The 12,468-nt window shown below is 45.8% G+C and overlaps 1 protein-coding gene across 2 annotated transcripts in view; it reads right to left on the reverse strand.

The window, feature by feature from the left end:
• Positions 1–12,468, reverse strand: part of arhgef6 (Rac/Cdc42 guanine nucleotide exchange factor 6) — a 216,443-nt gene that overhangs the window by 149,572 nt on the left and 54,403 nt on the right. The gene's annotated exons all lie outside the window — the stretch shown is intronic.

Raw genomic sequence — 12,468 nt, forward strand, 5'->3', positions numbered from 1 at the left:
ATAAACTGCTTTATTAAACTGTCTTTCCACCTTCAAAGATTGGTGCAGAAATACCCTCAAACCTGCTCTTGTATGTACTTGATAACTGTCCTATTTAATGTGGAATACCTCACCATTCACCCAACCAAAATGCATCACTTCCCATTCTGCCGATTTAATTTTATTACCATGTGCCCTCCCATTCAAATACTCAATGCCCTGTGATTTTGGGGAAGATTTATAGCTCAGGTTGTAAGTTTGCTCACTGAGCTAGTAGATTTGTTCTCAGATGTCTCATCACCATGCTAGGTAACATCATCAGTGAGCCTCTAATGAAGCGCTGGTGTTCTGTCCGGCCTGCTATGTGTGTGTCTTGGTCTGCTGTGGTGGGTGATATCACTCCCGTGGTTGTCTCCAAGAGGTTGGCAAATGGGGTCCAAATCAAAATGTTTGTTAATGGAGTTCCGGTTTGAACCTAGGAATTCTCGTGCATGTCATTGTTTGGCCTGTCCCAGGATGGATGTGTTGTCCCAGTCGAACTGGTATCCCTCTTCGTCTGTGTGTACGGATACCAGTGATAGTTGATCATGTCTTTTGATGGCTAGTTGATGCTCATGTATCCTGGTGACTAGTTTCCTGCCTGTCTCTCCATTGTAATGTCTGTTCTAGTCCATCTTGTATATGGCGTTCATTCTGCTGGTACGGGATCCTTTAAATTCAGCAGGAGCTGTTTCACTGTGGTGGTAGGTTTGTGGGCTACCATGATGCCTAGGGGCCGGAGTAGTCTGGTTGTCATCTCAGAGATGTCTTTAATGTATGGTAACGTGGCTAGAATTTCTAAGCGTGTTGTGTCTTCTTGTTTTGGTCTGTTGTGAAGGAATTGGCAGACTGTGTTATCAGGTCTAGATTAGAGTGCTGCTGGAAAAGCACAGCAGGTCAGGCAGCAACCATAAGACATAGGAGTGGAAGTAAGGCCATTCGGCCCATCGAGTCCACTCCGCCATTCAATCATGGCTGATGCGCATTTCAGCTCCACTTACCAGCGTTCTCCCCGTAGCCCTTAATTCCTCGAGACAACAAGAATCTATCAATCTCGGCCTTGAAGACATTTAGCGTCCCGGCTTCCACTGCACTCCGTGGCAATGAATTCCACAGGCCCACTACTCTCTGGCTGAAGAAATGTCTCCGCATTTCTGTTCTGAAATGACCCCCTCTAATTCTAAGGCTGTGTCCACGGGTCCTAGTCTCCTCGTTTAACTGAAACAATTTCCTAACATCCACCTTTTCCAAGCCATGTATTATTTTGTACGTCTCTATTAAGTCTCCCCTTAATCTTCGAAACTCCAACGAATACAATCCCAGTATCCTCAGCCGTTCCTCATATGTTAGACCTGTCATTCCAGGGATCATCCGTGTGAATCTCCGCTGGACACGTTCCAGTGCCAGTATGTCCTTCCTGAGGTGTGGGGACCAAAACTGGACACAGTACTCCAAATGGGGCCTAACCTGAGCTTTATAAAGTCTTAGTAGTACATCTCTGCTTTTATATTCCAACCCTCTTGAGATAAGAGAAACATTGCATTCGCTTTCTTAATCACGGACTCAACCTGCATGTTTACCTTTAGAGAATCCTCGACTAGCACTCCCAGATCCCTTTGTGCTTTGGCTTTATTAATTTTCTCACCATTTAGAAAGTAGTCTATGCTTTTATTCTTTTTGCCAAAGTGCAAGACCTCGCACTTGCTCACGTTAAATTCCATCAGCCATTTCCTGGACCACTCTCCCAACCTGTCTAGATCCTTCTGTAGCCTCCCCACTTCCTCAGTACTACCTGCCTGTCCACCTAACTTCGTATCATCGGCAAACTTCGCTAGAATGCCCCCGGTTCCCTCATCCAAATCATTAATATATAATGCGAACAGCTGTGGCCCCAGCACCGAACCCTGCGGGACACCGCTCGTCACCGGCTGCCATTCTGAAAAAGAACCTTTTATCCCAACTCTCTGCCTTCTGTTAGACAGCCAATCCTCAATCCATCCCAGCAGCTCACCTCGAACACCATGGGCCCTCACCTTGCTCAGCAGCCTCCCGTGTGGCACCTTATCAAAGGCCTTTTGAAAGTCTAGATAGACCACATCCACTGGGTTTCCCTGGTCTAACCTACTTGTTACCTCTTCAAAAAATTCCAACAGGTTTGTCAGGCATGACCTCCCTTTACTAAATCCAACCAAGGAGCAGGAGCAGGAAAATTTCAGGCAGAATTCAGGAATTCCAGATGAAGGGCTTTTGCCCGAAACGTCGATTTTTCCTGCTCCTCGGATGCTACCTGACCTGCAGTGCTTTTCCAGCACCACTCTAAGCTAGACTCTGATCTCCAGCATCTGGAGTCCTCACTTTTGCCCTGTGTTGTCGGGTACCTGTTGGTCTTGAATACATTGTATAGGTGTTTTTCTCGGCTTCTCGCAGTTCCTGGGTGCTGCAGTGTGTTGCGGTTCATTTAAATAATGGCCTGATGCAGCTCCATTTGAGAGTGTTGGGATGGTTGCTCCTGTAGTTGAGTATCTAGTCAATGTGTGTGGCGTTCCTGTAGACACCGGTCTGCAGCTCTCCACTGGCCTTTCATTCCACTGTGACATCTAGGAAGGGGAGTCTTCTAGGAAGGGGAGTCTGAAGCTGTTCTCTCCATCTTTGGTGAACTTTATACTGGTACAGATGTTGTTTGTGAGTTTCTTCCAATTTGTTGCATTTCATGATGACAAAGGTGTCATCCACCTAGTGGACCCAAAGCTTGGGCTGGATTGTGGGAAGGGGTGTTTGTTCTAACCTCTGCATCACTGCCTTCTGCTAAGAGTCCTGATATTAGTGATCCCACAGGTGTGCCATTGATTTGTTTGTAGATCCTGTTGTTGAAGGTGAAGTGGTAGTGAGGCACAGGCCTACTAGTTTGAGAATGCTGTCCTTGCTGATGGAGCTGATGTTGCCAGGTGTTTGTGCTCTTGGTTCGTCTCAAGAGTCCATGCCCTCTTGAGGTCTACCACTTGCTTCCAGGTTTGTCACCATCAATGTTTGAAATTGTGCCATGTAACACTCCCCAAATCTGACTCAAATTATAATCGACCAGCGATATCAGCAGCAACTGTACACTCTACTATATGCTATTCTCCATTCCAACATGAAACAGCCATTCACCAACTCAAAGTTCAAAATCACACAACACCAGGTTATAGTCCAACAGGTTTAATTAGAAGCACTAGCTTTCAGAACACTGCTCCTTCATCAGGTGATTCATCAGGTGGTGGGGTGGGGCAGGGAGAGGGTTAGTATTGAAGGTGGGGGGATGGGGCAGGGAGAGGGTTAGTATTGAAGGTGGGGGGATGGGGCAGGGAGAGGGTTAGTATTGAAGGTGGGGGGATGGGGCAGGGAGAGGGTTAGTATTGAAGGTGGGGGGATGGGGCAGGGAGAGGGTTAGTATTGAAGGTGGGGGGGTGGGGCAGGGAGAGGGTTAGTATTGAAGGTGGAGGGGTGGGGCAGGGAGAGGGTTAGTATTGAAGGTGGGGGGATGGGGCAGGGAGAGGGTTAGTATTGAAGGTGGGGGGGTGGGGCAGGGAGAGGGTTAGTATTGAAGGTGGGGGGATGGGCCAGGGAGAGGGTTAGTATTGAAGGTGGGGGGGTGGGGCAGGGAGAGGGTTAGTATTGAAGGTGGGGGGGTGGGGCAGGGAGAGGGTTAGTATTGAAGGTGGGGGGATGGGGCAGGGAGAGGGTTAGTATTGAAGGTGGGGGGATGGGGCAGGGAGAGGGTTAGTATTGAAGGTGGTGGGGTGGGGCAGGGAGAGGGTTAGTATTGAAGGTGGGGGGATGGGCCAGGGAGAGGGTTAGTATTGAAGGTGGGGGGGTGGGGCAGGGAGAGGGTTAGTATTGAAGGTGGGGTGTGGGGCAGGGAGAGGGTTAGTATTGAAGGTGGGGGGTGGGGCAGGGAGAGGGTTAGTATTGAAGGTGGTGTGGTGGGGCAGGGAGAGGGTTAGTATTTAAGGTGGTGGGGTGGGGCAGGGAGAGGGTTAGTATTTAAGGTGGTGGGGTGGGGCAGGGAGTGGGTTAGTATTGAAGGTGGGGGGTGGGGCAGGGAGAGGGTTAGTATTTAAGGTGGTGGGGTGGGGCAGGGAGAGGGTTAGTATTTAAGGTGGTATGGTTGGGGCAGGGAGAGGGTTAGTATTTAAGGTGGTGTGGTTGGGGCAGGGAGAGGGTTAGTATTTAAGGTGGTGGATGGGACGTGAGTCAAGCTGCTTTGTCCTGTATGATATTGAGTGTTTTGGTGTCATTGGAGCTGCACTCACCCAGGCAAGTGAAGAGTATTCCATCACCCTCCTGACCCGTGCTATGTCGATGGTGCTCAGGATTTCAGGGGTCAGGAGGTTACTCACTGCAGTATTCCTAGCCCCTGATCGGCTTTTGTAGCCATAATGTATTGCTTTTGTGGCTGATCCAGTTCCATTTTGGACCCAAAACATTAATTCTGCTGTATCTTCACAGATGCTGCCAGACAGAGAGTGTCTCCAGCTATTTCTGTTTATCTTTCAGATTTCCAGCATTCCCATTTTTTGTTTGATTTTTCTGTTCTCTATTCCTTCGTTCATGTTATAATCCCTGCTGTTCCAGCCCAGTTTATCCATGTGCTTAAATGTGCTCACAAGCTGATAAAGGCAGTTATCCCCTTGTAGAGACCACAGAGACACAGTTTGTGCAACCACAGACTAGTCTCAAACTTCCTGTGTTACAGGCAGGAAAGCGAGAATGTGTGAGATTAACCTCTCCTTCCTGAACAACACGTCACCCAGAACTGTGCAGAATCAAACAGGAAGCAGCTCTTACTGAATTCTTTCTTTGAAAACCAGCTACACAATTCGACAATCTTGCTTCCCTACTCCCATCAGCTCTGGCCTTTCAGCTGCTCCATGCTTGGGAATTCCTTCCTTCAAACCTTGCCCATCACTGCCCAAACACTCCTTACATTTCTCCGACTGAAATTTTGGCCAAGTCTTTTCCTTTGGCGGAGTGTCAATTACAGTCGATTACTATCCTGTAAAACACTTTGGAATGCTCCTGTGACAATAAAGATGCTTTATGTATAGAAGCTGTCAATTAATGTTTGCACTTTTTAAGTGTTAGTTTTTTTGCTTCAAAAGGGAATCAGTTGAACATTAATCAAAATGAAAACTGATGGAAAGGGAAAGAAATTATTTTCACAGGAAATGAGCAGCATCACACATACTTCTCAGATACTGAAGCAGTCCCATGCCAATAGGCAGCAAGATCTGGACAACTTCCACGTTCAGACTGACAAGTGGCAAGCAACATTTACACCAACCAAGTGCCAGGCACCAACTACCTCCAAGAAGAAAGAATCTATCCATTTCACATTACAGAATCCCTCACTACCAACATCCTGGAGGTTACCATCAAACACAAACCAAACTAGATCAGCCATATAAATGTTATGGCTACAAAAGCCGATCAGGGGCTAGGAATACTGCAGCGAGTAACCTCCTGACCCCTGAAATCCTAAGCACCATCGACATAGCACAGGTCAGGAGGGTGATGGAATACTCTTCACTTGCCTGGGTGAGTGCAGCTCCAATGACACCAAAACACTCAATATCATACAGGACAAAGCAGCTTGACTCACGTCCCATCCACCACCTTAAATACTAACCCTCTCCCTGCCCCAACCACACCACCTTAAATACTAACCCTCTCCCTGCTCCACTCCACCCCTTTCAATACTAACCCTCTCCCTGCCCCAACCCACCACCTTAAATACTAACCCTCTCCCTGCCCCAACCACACCAACCCTTACCCCACCAACACACAGGGGCAGCAGCATGCACTCTCATGATGCTTGCAGCAACTCATCCAGACTCCCTTGACAGCACCTTCCAAAACCACAACCTATCCCACTTAGAGGGACAGAGACAGCAGATATGTTGGCATGATCCCGGCTGGTGGAAATACTGAACAAGTCAGATCCAAAGTGAGAGCTGGCTTAATAGATCACAGGTTTTACTTGTTATTAGTTTACAGCAGTGGTCAATCAGTGAATACACTCGAAGCTGCTGTCAAGATTAGAGTGGTACTGGAAAAACACAGCAGGGGAGAAGGTAGCTAAGAGGGGCTGAAAGACCTCTCCCCAGCCCCAGCCCCTCCCTCCCATTTATATCTCCACCCCTGCAGCTCCCAGCCTCATTCCTGATGAAGGACTCTGGCCCAAAACGTCGATTTTCCTGCTCCTCGGATGCTGCCTGGCCTGCTGTGCTTTTCCAGCACCACTCTAATCTAGACTCTAGTCTCAGCATCTGCGGTACACACTTCTGCCACATTCAAAGCTGCTGTCAATATACTTTTAAGAATAAAGTTTATTACACACAAAACTAAATACACCATGCAAGCAATATTTGAAACTATCTTATACTATATCAGAAACAAAGATTCAACCCTATTACCTCAACAATAACATAACAGATACTCCAACCTCAGTAAAGCAGCGCACGGCCTCTACTTTAAAATTCCTTGTTCAGTTTGCACCAGTGTCATTGATTTCTGGTGCTTTACTCTTCCTGACACCTGAACACTTTCAGTACACATGGGTTTTCTAATTATTCACCTTCCAGCCGCTTTCTGGCCAGCTTCAGTTTCCTTTGTCTAATATTCACAAACATAGAAGCATACACTCACTGACTTGAAGGGTTTTCTCTTAAGATACTCCGTACTTTTACCCTGCACTGTCTTTTTGGAGACTGCTAAAGGAACAACTTCTTTTCATTCTGACTTAATCGGCTCTGTCTGTGAGATATTGGACTCCTGTCATGAACACTCAGTTTTCTTCCTTCTACCCTGCACTGAATTGTTCATCTCTAGCTCTAAGGCTGTAAATCCCTATTAAACATTCACGTATAAATCAGTTTCATGACCCCAGCAGGACTCATAGAACAAATCTAAAATGAAACTAAAACCATGTATCCCCTTTGGACTGTACACAGCACAGAAATACAAACCAAGCTCAGATTTATGTATAATTCTTCCACTTTAGAAATGCAACAAAAAGGTAACTTTAAGAGGCAATTTCATCTTTCTGTGACAATAGTATTTCACTTTTATTTCAGGTCTGATGTATTTCCTTGAGATTAGGCATTCAGTTTGAATAGATAATAAAAGTTCCATAGAATTATTTGAAGGGTCCCGAGGGAATCAACTCGAGGGAATCTTTCACGATGCTGTGATATTCCTGCCTGACAAAAAACAGAGGAATTGGTGAATTAATGTTTGTGGGATCCTGCCATGCACAAGTTGATGGCCGTGTGACATCCATAGCAGCCAATTTACTTCAAAGCAATTCGGTGTGTATGAACTGTGCAAGAGATTTTGAAGAGTGGTGATAAATTGAGATAGAAATGCAAATTTCTTTCCTTGCATTCAAGCTTTCTTCTTCTCATCTTTCTCTCCTTCCCTCTTTAAACGTCAGGAATCCTCACCAATTTAATATTTTCATCAAACAGGAACCACTGGAAATGAGATACCCACGCATCATTTATCTGTTTAAATATTTACATATTTACATCGTTAAACAGCAAGAGGCTCAGCTATCTTGTTTCAAGAGGTTTATACTTGAAAAGTCCTGGATTTTCACATTTCTTTTGATTTAAAAACCTTTGATTTCTGATGTTTGATCAAAGTCTTGAAACAACACAAAGCTCTGCTTGCTTCAGTCGATGAGCTCAGTCAATAAAGCCTCGTCACAGTTGGGCATCGGGTGTGAATCTTGTACCAATTACAGACGTCAGCATGTTCTCCAAGCTCAGCTCAGTTGCTGCCTCGACATAAAAACTTTTTATTCTGGCTACAGCATTGCCCACATTAACATAGTCTGCTTATCACTTTCCAGATCTTCAGAAAATTCTTGTACTTACAGCACAAGAGCCAGCCACTCAGCCAGTTTTTCTAAAACAACTATCCCAAAGATATGCAGGTTAGGTAAATGCAAAGTTCCCCTAGTGTCTAGGGATGTACAGGCCAGATGGATTAGCCACCTGATTGGATGGGCCAAACGGCCTTTTTCTGCACTACAATATAAGGATTCTAAGACTCCATATAGATGTAAGAAACACAATGAAGAAGCTCTTCAGTTTCTCAAGTCAGCTCTGCCATTTTCATGGATAATTTTCTACCTCATTTCGCTCTCCCAGTCTATTCCCATACACTTTGCTGCCAAAAAAAATCTATCAACTTTTCCTGAAGGTACTCTACGACTGAGCATCCACAGCTCGCACTCAATTGAGTAAAGAAAGATGTCCGCCTCAGCTCAGTTGTAAACGGTTAATCACTAATTCTGAGATAGCAACTCTAAATGTGGGCGGCACGGTGGCTCAGTGGTTAGCACTGCTGCCTCACAGCGCCAGGGACCCAGGTTCAATTCCAGCCTTGGGAACAGATACAACGTGTCCTTGATATGTAAGGACCTGTCAGGCAGGAAAGAAATGGTCGTGTGAGGGAACCTTGGTTGACGAGGGAGGTTGAATGTCTTGTAAAGAGGAAGAAGGAGGCTTACATAAGGTTGAGGAAACAGTGTTCAGACAGAGCAGTGGAGGGATACAGGATAGCCAGAAGGGACCTGAAGAAAGGGATTAGGAGAGCTAAGAGAGGGCATGAAAAATCTTTGGCGGATAGGATCAAGGATAACCCAAAGACATCTTATGCGTATGTGAGAAACATGAGAATGACGAGAACGAGGGTAGGTCCGATCAAGGACAGTAGTGGGAGACTGTGTATTGAGTTGGAAGAAATAGGAGAGGTCTTGAATGAGTACTTTTCTTCAGTATTTACGAACGAGAGGGACCGTATTGTTGAAGAGGAGAGTGTGAAACGGACTGGTAAGCTAGAGGAGATACTTGTTAGGAAGGAAGATGTGTTGGACATTTTGAACAACTTGAGGATAGACAAGTCCCCCGGGCCTGACGGGATATATCCTAGGATTATGTGGAAAGCAAGAGAGGAAATTGCAGTACCGTTGGCAATGATCTTTTCGTCCTAACTGTCAACGGGGGTGGTACCAGGGGACTGGAGAGTGGCGAATGTTGTGCCCCTGTTCAAAATAGGGAATAGGGATAACCCCGGGAATTACAGGCCAGTTAGTCTTACTTCGGTGGTAGGCAAAGTAATGGAAAGGGTACTGAGGGATAGGATTTATGAGTATCTGGAAAGACACTGCTTGATTAGGGACAGCCAGCACGGATTTGTGAAGGGTCGGTCTTGCCTTACAAGTCTGATTGAATTCTTTGAGGAGGTGACCAAGCATGTGATGAGGGTAGAGCAGTGGATGTAGTATACATGGATTTTAGTAAGGCATTTGATAAGGTTCCCCATGGTAGGCTTATGCGGAAAGTCAGGAGGCATGGGATAGAGGGAAATTTGGCCAATTGGATAGAAAACTGGCTAACCGGTCGAAGTCAGAGAGTGGTGGTAGATGGCAAATATTCAGCCTGGAGCCCAGTTACAAGTGGAGTTCCGCAGGGATCAGTTCTGGGTCCTCTGCTGTTTGTAATTTTTATTAATAACTTGGATGAGGGAGTCGAAGGGTGGGTCAGTAAATTTGCAGATGATTCGAAGATTGGTGGAGTTGTGGATAGTGAGGAGGGCTGTTGTTGGCTGCAAAGAGACTTAGATATGATGCAGAGCTGGGCTGAGGAGTGGCAGATGGAGTTCAACCCTGCCAAGTGTGAGGTTGTCCATTTTGGAAAGACAAATAAGAATGCGGAATACAGAGTTAACGGTAGGATTCTTAGTGAGGTGGAGGAACAGAGGGATCTTGGGGTCTATGTTCATAGATCTTTGAAAGTTGCCACTCAGGTGGATAGAGCTTGTAAGAAGGCCTATGGTGTATTAGCGTTCATTAGCAGAGGGATTGAATTCAAGAGTCGTGAAGTGATGTTGCAACTGTACAGGACTTTGGTTAGGCCACATTTGGAGTACTGTGTGCAGTTCTGGTCACCTCATTTTAGGAAAGATGTGGAAGCTTTGGAGAGGGTGCAGAGAAGATTTACCAGGATGTTGCCTGGAATGGAGAATAGGTCGTATGAGGATAGGTTGAGAGTGCTAGGCCTTTTCTCGTTGGAACGGCGAAGGATGAGGGGTGACTTGATAGAGGTTTATAAGATGATCAGAGGAATAGATAGAGTAGACAGTCAGAAACTTTTTTCCCGGCTGCAACAGTGTTAAAAGGGGACATAAATTTAAGGTGAAGGGTAGAAGGTATAGGGGGGATGTCAGGGGTGGATTCTTTACCCAGAGAGTGGTGGGGGCATGGAATGCGCTGCCTGTGGGAGTGGTAGAGTCAGAATCTTTGGTGACCTTTAAGCGGCAATTGGATAGGTACATGGATGGGTGCTTAGGCTAGGACAAATGTTCGGCACAACATCGTGGGCCGAAGGGCCTGTTCTGTGCTGTATTGTTCTATGTTCTAAATTGTCCATAGTGTTAGGTGCATTAGTCAGAGGGAAATGGGTCTGGGTGGGTTACTCTTCGGAGGGTCAGTGTGGATTTGTTGGGCCAAAGGGCCTGTTTCCATACTGTAGGGGAATCTAATCTAATCTGGAATCTGTGGCTGGAAGAATCACTTATCCTGAGGAGCCAGGACTCGAGTCCTCAGGAATATTCTATATTTTAATGAGATCATCCCTTATTCTTTATCAGTCCAGGAATATATGTCCACACAACATGTATACATAAGGTAATCCTCTCCAGCCAGGATTCAATCGGGTGAACCCTCAATGTGTCACAGTGCTAGGGTCCCAGGTTCAATCCCATCCTTGGGTGGCTGTCTGTGTGGAGTTTACACATTCCCACAGTCCAAAGATGTTCAGGTTAGGGTGGATTAGCCATGCTAAATTACCCCGTAATGACCAGGGATGTTTCAGGCTAGGTGGGATAGACATGGGAAATGCAGGTTTACAGGGATAAGGGGTGGGGGATCTGGGTGGGATGCTCTTCAGAGGATCAGTGTGGACTCAATGGCCCAAAATGGCCAGCTTCCACACTGTGGGGGCTCTCTGATTCTATGCCTTCTGTTTACACAGACAGTGGACTCCTTTACATTTTGCATAACTACTTTCTTCAATAACAATGAAATACCCCAAGGTAAGATTTTTGAGACCAGCTATACCTGATTACCACACATTGCCTGCCTAATGGTCATTTCCCCTCCTTCCTCCTCATTACTCATCCAACACACATTACAGACTAAGCTTCTTCAGACTTGTTAAGTGACCCTTTCACCTCTGACTGGACAGAACCAGAGTTTCAAACCCTTCTCCAACCTATGTAAATGTCCTGTGACTCTACACTCCTGTAGACAGCCTTACCAGGCTTGCCCTTTTCTGAGCACCAAACAGATTTTATTGAAATGTTCTTCAATCAAGGGCTCACAGTGGATGACAGATTAAAGGATGGAATGGGCACTAAGAAACCACTAATTTCTACCACCCCGATATCAGGCCCAGTGACACACTGGCACCAAGAGAAAGTAGGAGAAAGTGAGGACTGCAGATGCTGGAGATCAGAGCTGAAAAATGTGTTGCTGGAAAAGCGCAGCAGGTCAGGCAGCATCCAAGAAGCAGGAGAATCGACGTTTCGGGCATAAGCCTTCCTAAAGAAGGGATCATGCCCGAAACGTCGATTCTCCTGCTCCTTGGATGCTGCCTGACCTGCTGCGCTTTTCCAGCAACACATTTCACCAAGAGAAAATGTCAACAGGAAATCTAGAAGCAGTGCTTTCAAAATATATGCCAGGGATGCTACTGCACCTTTGAAGGTTATTCTCCAGCTTGGCTTGATAGCAGCTGTGGTCTCCAGCAGTGAGTTGCCTTGAATTATTTCAATTGACCGTCTTTTCTTCTTCTTGGTTAAATTTACAACTTTTATAACTACTATGACTATTTTAATGACCATTATCATTATTGTCTAACCGGTTATAACTCATTATTCATTACATTCTTAGTGAAATGTCAAAAGGATTACAGACTAAACTACATCACTGGGTATGATCATTCCACAGCATGGCTGGCCATACAACTGAGGACCATGTTTCCCTAAGGCTCTGCAAATTCAGTGAGACTATTCTCCAGAGCAGGTGCAGTGAGACCACTTCTCAGCTCCAGCACAGCCAACACAATCCGAAAGACACAGGGAAAATGAGAAGACATTAATGATATAATTTAACTTAAAAATGTATGAAGGGATTCATTTTGAAAGGAAGAATCCACACACCCAGAATGGGGTCATTTCAAAGAGGGTGTAGAAATTGAAAGACCTGAGAGTATATGTACAAGAATCTTTGAAGTTAGCAGGACGGGTTCAGAAGACTTTAAAAAAAGCATATGGAGTCAGAGTACAGAAGGAAGCTCTTCCCGGCCCCTTCTGTCTATCTGTCTGTCTGTCTCTCTCTAT

Source organism: Chiloscyllium plagiosum, unplaced genomic scaffold (genome assembly GCF_037043375.1).
Source record: "Chiloscyllium plagiosum isolate Xiang-an unplaced genomic scaffold, Cpla_swu_hap1 HiC_scaffold_11, whole genome shotgun sequence".
NCBI classification, from domain to species: domain Eukaryota; kingdom Metazoa; phylum Chordata; class Chondrichthyes; order Orectolobiformes; family Hemiscylliidae; genus Chiloscyllium; species Chiloscyllium plagiosum.